At 43.1% G+C, this 10,130-nt stretch overlaps 1 non-coding gene across 1 annotated transcript; it reads left to right on the forward strand.

The window, feature by feature from the left end:
• Positions 1–5,186: 5,186 nt before the first annotated feature.
• trnat-cgu (transfer RNA threonine (anticodon CGU)) lies at positions 5,187–5,260 on the forward strand. The gene has a single exon. It is a non-coding gene; the product is annotated as a tRNA-Thr (tRNA).
• Positions 5,261–10,130: the final 4,870 nt, after the last annotated feature.

Raw genomic sequence — 10,130 nt, forward strand, 5'->3', positions numbered from 1 at the left:
TGTGGACCCTGTGGAGATCAGCGAGGAATTAAACGAACATTTCTCATCAGTCTTCACTCAGGTAAAGGAGATTATTGTAGAGGAGAATAATGAGATACACGATATTAGATTAGAAAGGATCGCAGTAAGTTATGAAGAGGTGTTATCAATTCCAGAAGGAGTGAAAATAAGCCAATCCCCTGGGACGGTTGGGAGTTATCCAAGGATCCTCTGGGAAGCTAGGGAGGAGATACCAGAGCATTTGGCTTTGATTTCTGAGTAGTCATTGTCCACAGGTTAATTACCAGAGGACAACAAGACAGCAAATGTCGTGCCCTTGTTGAAGAAGGGCAGTAGAGTTGACCCAGGTAATTGTAGAACAGTGAGCCTTACTTGGAGTCATAGAGTCATACACATGTAAAGCATGGAAACAGACCCTTCGATCCAACCAGTCCATGCCGACCAGATATCCCAAACCAATCTAGTCCCACCTGCCAGCACCCGGCCCATATCCCTCCAAACCGTTCCTCTTCATATACCCATCCAAATTCCTCTTAAATGTTGCAATTGTACCAACCTCCACAACATGCTCTGTCAGCTCATTCCATACATGTACCAGTCTCTGCGTGAAAAATTTGCCCCTGAGGTCTCTTTTATATCGTTCTCCTATCACCCTTAGCCTATGCCCTCTAGTTCTGGACTCTCCAACCACAGGGAAAATACTCTGTCTTTTTATCCTATCCATGCCACTCATAATTTTGTAAACCTCTATAAGATCACCCCTCAGCCTCCGACGCTCCAGGGAAAACAGCTCCAGCCTGGTCAGCCACTCCCTGTAGCTCAGATCCTCCAACTCTGACAACATCCTTGTCAATCTTTTCTTAACCCTTTCAAGTTTCACAGCATCTTTCCGATAAGAAGGAGACCAGAATTGCACGCAATATTCCAACAGTGGCCTAAAAATTGTCCTGTACAACCGCAACATGACCTCCAAACTCCTATACTCGATGTACTCAATAACGGAAAGCATACCAAACGCCTTCTTCACTATCGTATTTGCCTGCGACTCCACTTTCAAGAAGCTATAAACCTGCGACTCCAAGGTCGCTTTGTCAACAACACTCCCTCGGAACTTACAATTAAGTGTATAAGTCCTGCAAAGATTTGCTTTCCCAAAGAAAACACTTCGCATTTCTCTGAATTAAACTCCAACTGCCACTTCTCAGCCCATTGGTCCATCTGGTCCAGATCCTGTTGTAATCTGAGGTAACCCTCTTCGCTGTCCACTATACCTCCAATTTTGGTGTCATCTGCAAACTTACTAACTGTACCTCTTATTAGCATCCAAATCATTTATGTAAATGACAAAAAGTAGAGGACCCAGCACCGACCCTTGTGGCACTCCACCGGTCACAGGCCTCCAGTCTGAAAAACAACACTCCACCACTACCCTCTTTCTTCTAGCTTAGAGCCAGTTTTGTATCCAATTGGCTAGTTCTCCCTATATTCCATGAGATCTTACCTTGCTAATCAGTCTCCCATGAGGAACCTTGTCGAACGCCTTACTGAAGTCTGTAAAAATCACATCTGTGGCTCTGCACTCATTAATCTTCTTTGTTACTTCTTCAAAAAACTCAATCAAGTTTGTGAGACGCATAGAGCCATGTTGACTCTCCGGAATCAGTCCTTGCCTTTCCAAATACATGTACATCCTGTCCCTCAGGATTCCCTCCAACAACTTGCCCACCACCGAGGTCAGGCTCACTAATCTATAGTTCCCTGGCTTGTCCTTACCACCCTTCTTAAACAGTGGCACCACGTTTGCAAACCTCCAGTCTTCTGGTACCTCACCTGTGACTGTCGATGATGCAAATATCTCAGCTGGAGGCCCAGCAATCACTTCTCTAGCTCCCCACAGAGTTCTAGGGAACACCTGATCAGGTCATGCGGATTTATAGACCTTTGACCGTTTCAAGATATCCAGCACGTCCTCTGTTGTCTGAAAGGTTTTATAAAGGATTATAAAAAGTAAGATGTATAATCATCTGGAAAGCAACAATTTGATTTCAGATAGTCAAGATGGTTTCATCAATGGCAGGTAGTGTCTCACATACCTCATTGAGTTTTTTGATAATGTGACCAAGCATGTCAATGAAGGTAGAGCAATTGAGGTGGTATACATGGACTTCAGTAAAACCTCCGATGAATTTCCACGTGGTAGGTTTTTGAGAAAATGCAGAGGCATAGGATTGGGGATGACTTAGGAATTTGGATTAGAAACTGGCTTTCTGAAAGAAAGCAGGGAGTGGCGATTGATGGAAAATATTCAACCTGGAGTCCAGTTACTCGTGGTATGTCACAATGACCTGTTTTGGGTCAATTGCTGCTTGTCATTTTTATAAATGAATTAGATGCAGGCATAGGTAGGTAAATTAACAAATTTGCAGATGACACAAGTGGAGGTGTAGTGTACAGTTTGGAGGAATGTTAGAAGTTGCAGGGGGACTTGGATAAACTGCAGAATTGGGGTGAGAGTTGGCAAATTGAGTTAAATACAGCTAAATGTGAGGTAATGCACTTTGAGAAGAATTTGGAAGGCAGAGTATTGGGTAAATGGAAGTATTGTTGCAAGTGTGAATGTGAAGTGTGATCGTGGAGGCCATGTACATAGATCTTTGCATGTTGCCACCCAGAGTGATAGTACTGTTGAGAAGGCATACGGTGTGTTACGTTTCATTAGTAGAGGGATTGAGTTCCGGAGCCGCACTATCCTGCTGCAATTATGCAAAACGCTACTGCGGCCGCACTCCGAATATTGTGTACAGTTGTGATCGCCATATGTCGGGAAGGATGCGAAAGCATTGAAAAAGGTGCAGAGGAGATTTACCAGGATGTTGCCTGGTCTGGAGAGAAGATCTAATGAGGAAAGGCTGAGAGATTTGGGTCTGTTCTCATTGGAAAAAAGACGGCTGAGAGGGGATTTGATAGAGACATTCAAGATGATCAGAGAATTAGATGGGGTAGACATGAAAGATATTTTTCCGAGCATGATGACGTCAGCTTCTACGAGGGCATGTAACGACAAATTGAGATGTGATAGATTTAAGATAGATGTCAGAGGCAGGTTCTTTACTGAGAGAGTGGCAAGGACGCGGAATGCCCAGCCAGCCAGTACAGTTAATTCAGCGACATTATGGAGATTTAATTAATCCTTGCAAAAGCACGTGGATGACGATGGAATTGTGTGGGGAGACGAGCTGAGAATAGATCCAACGTCAGCAACATTGAGGGCCGAAGGGCCTGTTCAGCGCGGTATCCTTCTATGTTCTTTGTTCTTCCCCACAGTCAGCGTTCATACAAAGCACAGGTTACAAATCTCTCCCATCTACAGCGGCACCAAACAGAGACTGGCTTATTGATTTTTGAGGTGTCTCTGTACTCTTCACAGACTCCTTTTTGTCCTCATTATATTTATAAAACCAGTTGTGTCTGACTTCAACAAAGCCAGATGCTGCATTTGAGCGAGGTAGAACTCAAAACTACCATCGTCCGATTCGAATTCAGATGCGTTATCCTTACAGCACCGGGCCCACCCACCACCGACTTCATCTCAGCTTTTCCATATGTAAGGGATACGTGTAGATCGGGGGAAACAAAAGTGACAAGTTGAAGAACCAGCAAAGGTAATCAGCATCACTGATTTACTTCAATATGTCACACTTTGTGAAGCAGTGCTTTTCACTGGCAAAGAAAATACATTTGTCTTCAGGTGCCGCCTTCTGTCTTGTCTGCATCTCAGCTGGCAATTTTCATGGTTGAATTCACAGTCACGTCGCGATTCCATGATCCACTCCAATGAAATGTACTTTCATGATATCAGTCATGGGTTCTTCCTTTCAAGACCCTGAACAATTTAGCAAGAAAACTCTGGTCCTTTCTAGCCCGGGATCTAGAATAAGACGAGTAGAACGCCACCCTTGTTGGTGCCGCTGCTCACCGGAGGCCAGCGCGTCAAAACGAGGCCCTGTCACCATTAGCTTGTTTTGTGCCTCCCTGCAGTACATCTGCTAAACAACATCAGATTATCACAGCTCCACCTTCTTCATATTGAAACACCGGGCGATAATATGAACTTTTCGGAAACTTGGGGAGAGCAACTTTGCTGCTAAAGTTGGTTATGGAGTCAACGGCAGACACATTAGTGTGTACAAGTCAGTTCGCAAGGTTAACAATCAGCATCACTGGAAATCTCTGCTTAGGATTCCGCGTTTGCATTGCCGAGACCTGGAGATAATTCCCACTTAGGTAATAAAGATTTATTTCTCATTTTGAATGAAATCTAATTCCTGCTTTTGCATAACACGCACGGGATCCTGCCAGAAATGGTCCAGTGATTATTTACATCCGTGTACAAGGACAATGGCAGCAGTTACACGGGAAACTACCACTGCAAAGCCCCTGCAATCATATCACCTTTCTGAGTTGTACGTATCTCGCTGATCCTACAGTGTCTCTAAGTGTAAATCCTGGAACACCCCCGCCCCTCTCCCGAAGCGGTATCATGGCTGTATGTCCGTGTTGAGGCGCTACAAGGTTCAGGAAAGTAACTCATCCCCTCCATCACTGGGGTAATTTGGGATGTGCGCTGAATCCTATTCCATTGAGTGACGATTTATATTCCAGTAATCCGTTTCTTAAAGTTGAAGGTGCTTGTCAGACATTTGCAGTCATTGGGAAATAAGTTGAGAAGCGGAGCAGGACAGTGAAGTGAAGTGATCGACAATGATGACTGGGAGGCATGAGGCAGGAAGTGAACGTGGAACTGGTGGTGCAAGACTCCGTGTCGGTGGCAATGGGTCTGCTTTTACGGCCCAATGTTTGCATTTACTTACACATTACGCTTCGTCAATTCAACAGAATGACCTTGTTCCTCTTGTTGTCTATTAATGTGGTTCATGGGCCACGAGAAAATGAACACATCCGCTTTCTCCTGTCAGTTTGAACAGGTGAAAGTATCAGTTTGAAATTAATGCAAGAGGAGATTATCTTTTTATGTGCCTTTTTAGTGGAGAATGTTCAGCTGTCAACTGTTTGTATTTGAAAATTGGAGGATTGATTGCAATTCTCAGTGAGCAACGTTTGTCCAAAAACTGTGATGAAGTGGTTAAGTAACTTCACATATGGGTGTGTAAAAGCAGAGAGAGTGTGGCGCCGTGGCTTAGTTGGTTAAAGCATCTGTCTCGTTAACAGGAGATCCTGGGTTCAACTCCCAGCGGTGCCTGCTTGTTGTGCTCGTACTTGGGCTTCGTGTTGCAAATGTCACGTCACAGAGTCTGTGTCTCATTGTACTTCTACCCTGTAATTATTTGGTGATCCAGGTTATGTTCCAACAGTGAATGTTGTGTCTGTTTTCAATTCCAAACAATTAATAAATTCTCTGGTTTCTTACTTTTATTCCAGAAGCACTTTTGCTTCTCCTCCTCTTTTATTCCACTTCTTCATTCCCGGTTTGGTAGGAATAACGAGATGAGGCAGGAGACGTTGCAGACTTACAGGGGAATTTTGTGGTAATGGCAGAGACACCACCAGCTGATCACTCTCATTCTCTGATGTCACCGTTCATTCATTTAAAGCAACAGCATACACATGGCTGTGCTTCTTTAGTTGTGGTGTAATTGCGTTTTGTTTTCTTTCTTCTGGATTAGGAATTCTGTTTTGATTTAGAAACAGTCATAATTGGTTGAGGAAGAAATGTCGCCTTGCCTGAGTTTGAAGTGACAGACATCTTATCTCGAGAATGTGAGCCCAGTTCTACACACTCCAGTCAGTGGGCAAAAAGCCTCTTAGTAGCTGCACACTCAAAATGTCTGAGTGCAGAAATATGTAACGAGCCGGGTGGACAGACAGAGTGTCGGAGAATGTGAAAGAGGAAGAGGGTGAGGTGGATGCACAGACACAAAGAGTGACAATGCAGACACATGCTGAGTTAGACACTGAAGGGACCAATTCTCCACTTGGCATTGCTGAGAGCTGAGAGAAAAGAAACGAAAAATGGCAATCGTTTAAGCCCAGCCTTTCAAGAGCTGAGAGCAACGGAAGCAGCATTGGAGCAAATAAATTCCTTTCGAATTTGTGAACGTGACAGCTGTCAGCCACTGAGATATTTTGACAAATATCCTGATTCGACAGATATGACTGATTGTTTTCCCAGCATTATAGTATAGAAATGTATAACTGACGTGTTCTGTCGATCTGAAACCTTAACTCGTTTCCTCTCCACAGATGTTGCCAGGCCTGCTGAGTTTCTCCAACAACTCACGTTTTTGGTTCAGATTTACATCATCAAAGAAAAATGAAAATCAATATTCTGTTGATGGTTTCATTTATAAAACCCCTAAAAAAATTAAACTGGCTAGCACTCTAAGAGACAAATATACACTACACTGATTATACATCTGCAAACATGCAAAACCACTTTCAAATTCAGGCTGTGGCAGACCAAAGACCGAACGGCTCCGTATCTCATCGAGTCTCAACAATGGATGGGAAATCACGTTTCCGCGACCTGCCAAATGCACAATTGTGAAATGACTGGCTGTAACAACAAGCTCCATCTATACAGCCTCTCTTTGGCAGAGTGGGAGCGGGAGAATAATATTGTGTCCCAGATATGTTTCCAACTCTATATCCATTGAATCATTACGACCACATTATTACATCTCAGAACAGTACCTCACCGTACCGCACCTCAGCAGCAAGAGATTACTTTCGATGGTGAAGATCAAAGTCAACAAGTGTAGCACCTGGAAAGCACATTCTGTCAGGCAACATCTGAGGAGCAGGGGAGTCGACGCTTCGAGCATTCCTGATGAACAGCTTATATGCGAAGCAACGTATTTCCTGCTCCCCGGATGCTGCTGGACGTGCACCACACTTTCTGACTCTACCCCAACTCAGCTCATCTCCTTCGGAAAATAAATGATGAACTTGCTTCTACTCAGTTGGATTATTTTGTCTCATGTTTGGCAGCTTGCAAAATTCTATTGCTCATATCACTCAGACCATCCAAACTTATAAATAAAAATGAACTGTGGATGCTGGAAATCTGAACCACAAGCAATAATTGCTGAAGAAACTCTGCATTCCCTCGGTTCAACTGAATCGTAGAACATTAAACTGGGATCAGGAAATGAGAAAGCCACAACTTAATAACTGCGACATTTCGTTTCTCCAAAAAAAAACAATAATGTGCAGTGTTTCGATCAGGGTCTCACCGTCTCAAGTGCTGATCGGAATGGGAAATAAATGCTGGCCCAGCCACTGCTAAACAAATGAATAAAAGAGACTTTTTGCGTTCATCATCAGTTGCTACCACTGCAGACCATGTCAATGTGATTCAGAAAGCAGGGCATCCAGATACATCTGCATTTTAGAGTCCAGCAAAATCTCATTTTACTTAAAGGATCAATATTGAATGTTCCTGACAAACATCTCATTCTCCATTGCATTGTTCAATATATTACCGAAATATTTCCTCTTCTCTACACACTCAATTTTAATACACTTAATGTTCCATTCACGGTTTAACTTCTAAACTATTTTCTCCATGAACATTCTCTTTTTTTAAAGTCGAAGACTAAGCTGAAATGATGCCTTTTGGAAATCCAAATATCGCTCCATTACTCTTTGTCCCTTATTTATTTTGTCCGTGTGAAAGACATTAAACTTGAGCCCTCTCGGTTTGAACTCCACCATCCTGGGTTAAAAGAAGACCTAGGCCAGTCACCTATCCACCCTTCATCGTGATTTTATAAACGTCTAGAAGTTTACACACCAGCCTGCAACACTGCTGGGAAAAGCCCCTGCTCAAACACTCTCTCTTTTCAACTCAAATCCTCTCGATACTGCAACATCCTTGTAAATCTTCTCTGCACTTTTTCAAGTCGAATAACATCTTTCCTGTTGAAAATGATCGGAAATGTCAGCAGTATTGTAAGTGTGACCTCACTAATGCTCTGTACAGCCACAACATGATATGTGAACTCAAAGAATCGATGTTCTGACTAAAGAAGGCAAGCGTGCCAAACGCTGTATTCACGAACTTTTCTACATGTGACACAAATTTTCCTGCTCTCGTAATCTTTGCATTAGCTTGTAAAGTCGTGCTTGTCTTTTTAACTACTGTATTCTGCTGCTTTCACGAATCTGTAGACCCACATGCAAGGTCACAATGTTCATTTGGGTTTTCCAGTGCCCTACCGTTCTTTGAGTACTCCCATGACGTGTTCCTTACAAAATGTATCGCCTGATGTTTTTATTGTTATTTTCAGCTCCCACTATCTGCCCATTTGACAAATGTACCACGAAAATCCTGGAACCTAAGACCTTCTGACTCACTGTTAACCACTTTGCTAATCTTCATACCCTCCTCAAACTTTATTATCTTTCCCCCCACATTATTTCTGTATTGTTTCGTGAAATCACAAACATGAAGGGACACAGCATTGATCCTTGTGGTACACCACTGAATACCAGCTCCATGTCACAGAAGCAGCACCATCCTTTCTCCAACCATCCAAATAAGCTTGGATCGAACTTACCACGTGACCCTGAATCCATTTTATTTTAACCCTGTTAAAAGTCTCCAGTGTGGGATCTTATCAAAGGCTTTCTAACGTCCTCATAACATAAATCAAATTCACTACCCTCGTTTACACATCTTTTAACTTCCTGAAAAAATACGTGATCTGATCTGTAATGTATGACGACCTCTGACAAAACCATGCTAACACTCGCTGGTCAAACTTTGTCTGGAAAGGTTGCAATTAATTCTATCGTTAAGAGGCTCCTCCAATAGTTTCGTCTCACAGCTCTGTAATTCGCTGCTTTATATCTGCCAGCCTTATTGAAAACTTGAATCACATCAGTAGATCTGCAGTCATCTAACGTCTGCCAGGTGGCCAAAATATAATGTAAACCAATGGTCAGAGCACATGTAATATTATCTCTTGTCTCACAAAACAACGTAAGACGCAACTCCTTCCTGAGCTGGGGATTTGCCCACTTTTAGCCTGTCAAAACATCCAACACCGTCTCAGTCGCGATGTGAAACGGCTCAAACAAACCTCAGTCCCTCGTCTTGCATTCTGTAACTATATAATACCACACAAGTATTGTGCCCCAGCTGCACATGTAAGGTGATTCACTCAGTTATCCCATTTACTGACGCAACTCTATTATGAGGGAGATAATTCAGGTATTATCAGTGGAAAACGCTGTTTCGGCCTTTGCGCCTACATATCCTTTAGCTTTGATAACCAATGGCACATTTTCACAATGAGCAAGGGTTTCAGCTTTGTCTGTCCGAAAAATAAGTCACTACATTCTTCTTCCTGCGGAAACTCCAGTCAGTTCAGGTTTGACATGAGGTTCTTTTTCTCACGCTCTCTTGTCCACCCAGTCCAAGATAGAACTGCGGTACATTCACATGATTGCTGTATTAATAGACATAAGATGTTGACGCCTATGACTCGCATTGCAATGGGAACAACCACAAGAGAAATCTTTAACAGGAACAGAGTACTGTCTTCGGTGCAGGGGATCATTGAGCATGGGCAATCTCAGGTTTCCAACAGGGCACACGCACTACATTTCTTCCTCGATCATTCACAGTATCAATAAGCCTGAGACAGAGATGTGCGCCAAGGAACAGGACAAAAGCAGAAGGTGCTGGAACAGCTTAGCAGGTCTGGCAGCATCTCAGAACAGAAATGTGAGCTAGCGTTTCCGGTGCAGTAAACCTTCCTCAGAGCTGATGGCACCAAGAAAGTGTTGGCCTATATATAGAAGATTGGGTGATGGGGTTCGGATAAGAAGTAAACAGTAGGTGGGTACAGAACTCAAAGAGAGAGAAGAAGAATTGGGTAAACTCATAGACAATGACCAGGCTGAGAAGGTGAAATACTTTTAATGGACTTTTAATGTTTGTGACTAAACATAGATAATGTGTAATGGCTTGATAGAATTCAGAACATGTTGAAATAGGCAGACGTGAATTAGTGCAGTTACATGTGTGACTGTCTTCAGACTGACAATGACTCCCCCCCCCCTCCCCGCCCCCGCAATCTTGGCAAGGAAGGAATGAGAGAGGA

This window comes from Chiloscyllium punctatum, chromosome 35 (genome assembly GCF_047496795.1).
Source record: "Chiloscyllium punctatum isolate Juve2018m chromosome 35, sChiPun1.3, whole genome shotgun sequence".
Lineage (NCBI taxonomy): Eukaryota > Metazoa > Chordata > Chondrichthyes > Orectolobiformes > Hemiscylliidae > Chiloscyllium > Chiloscyllium punctatum.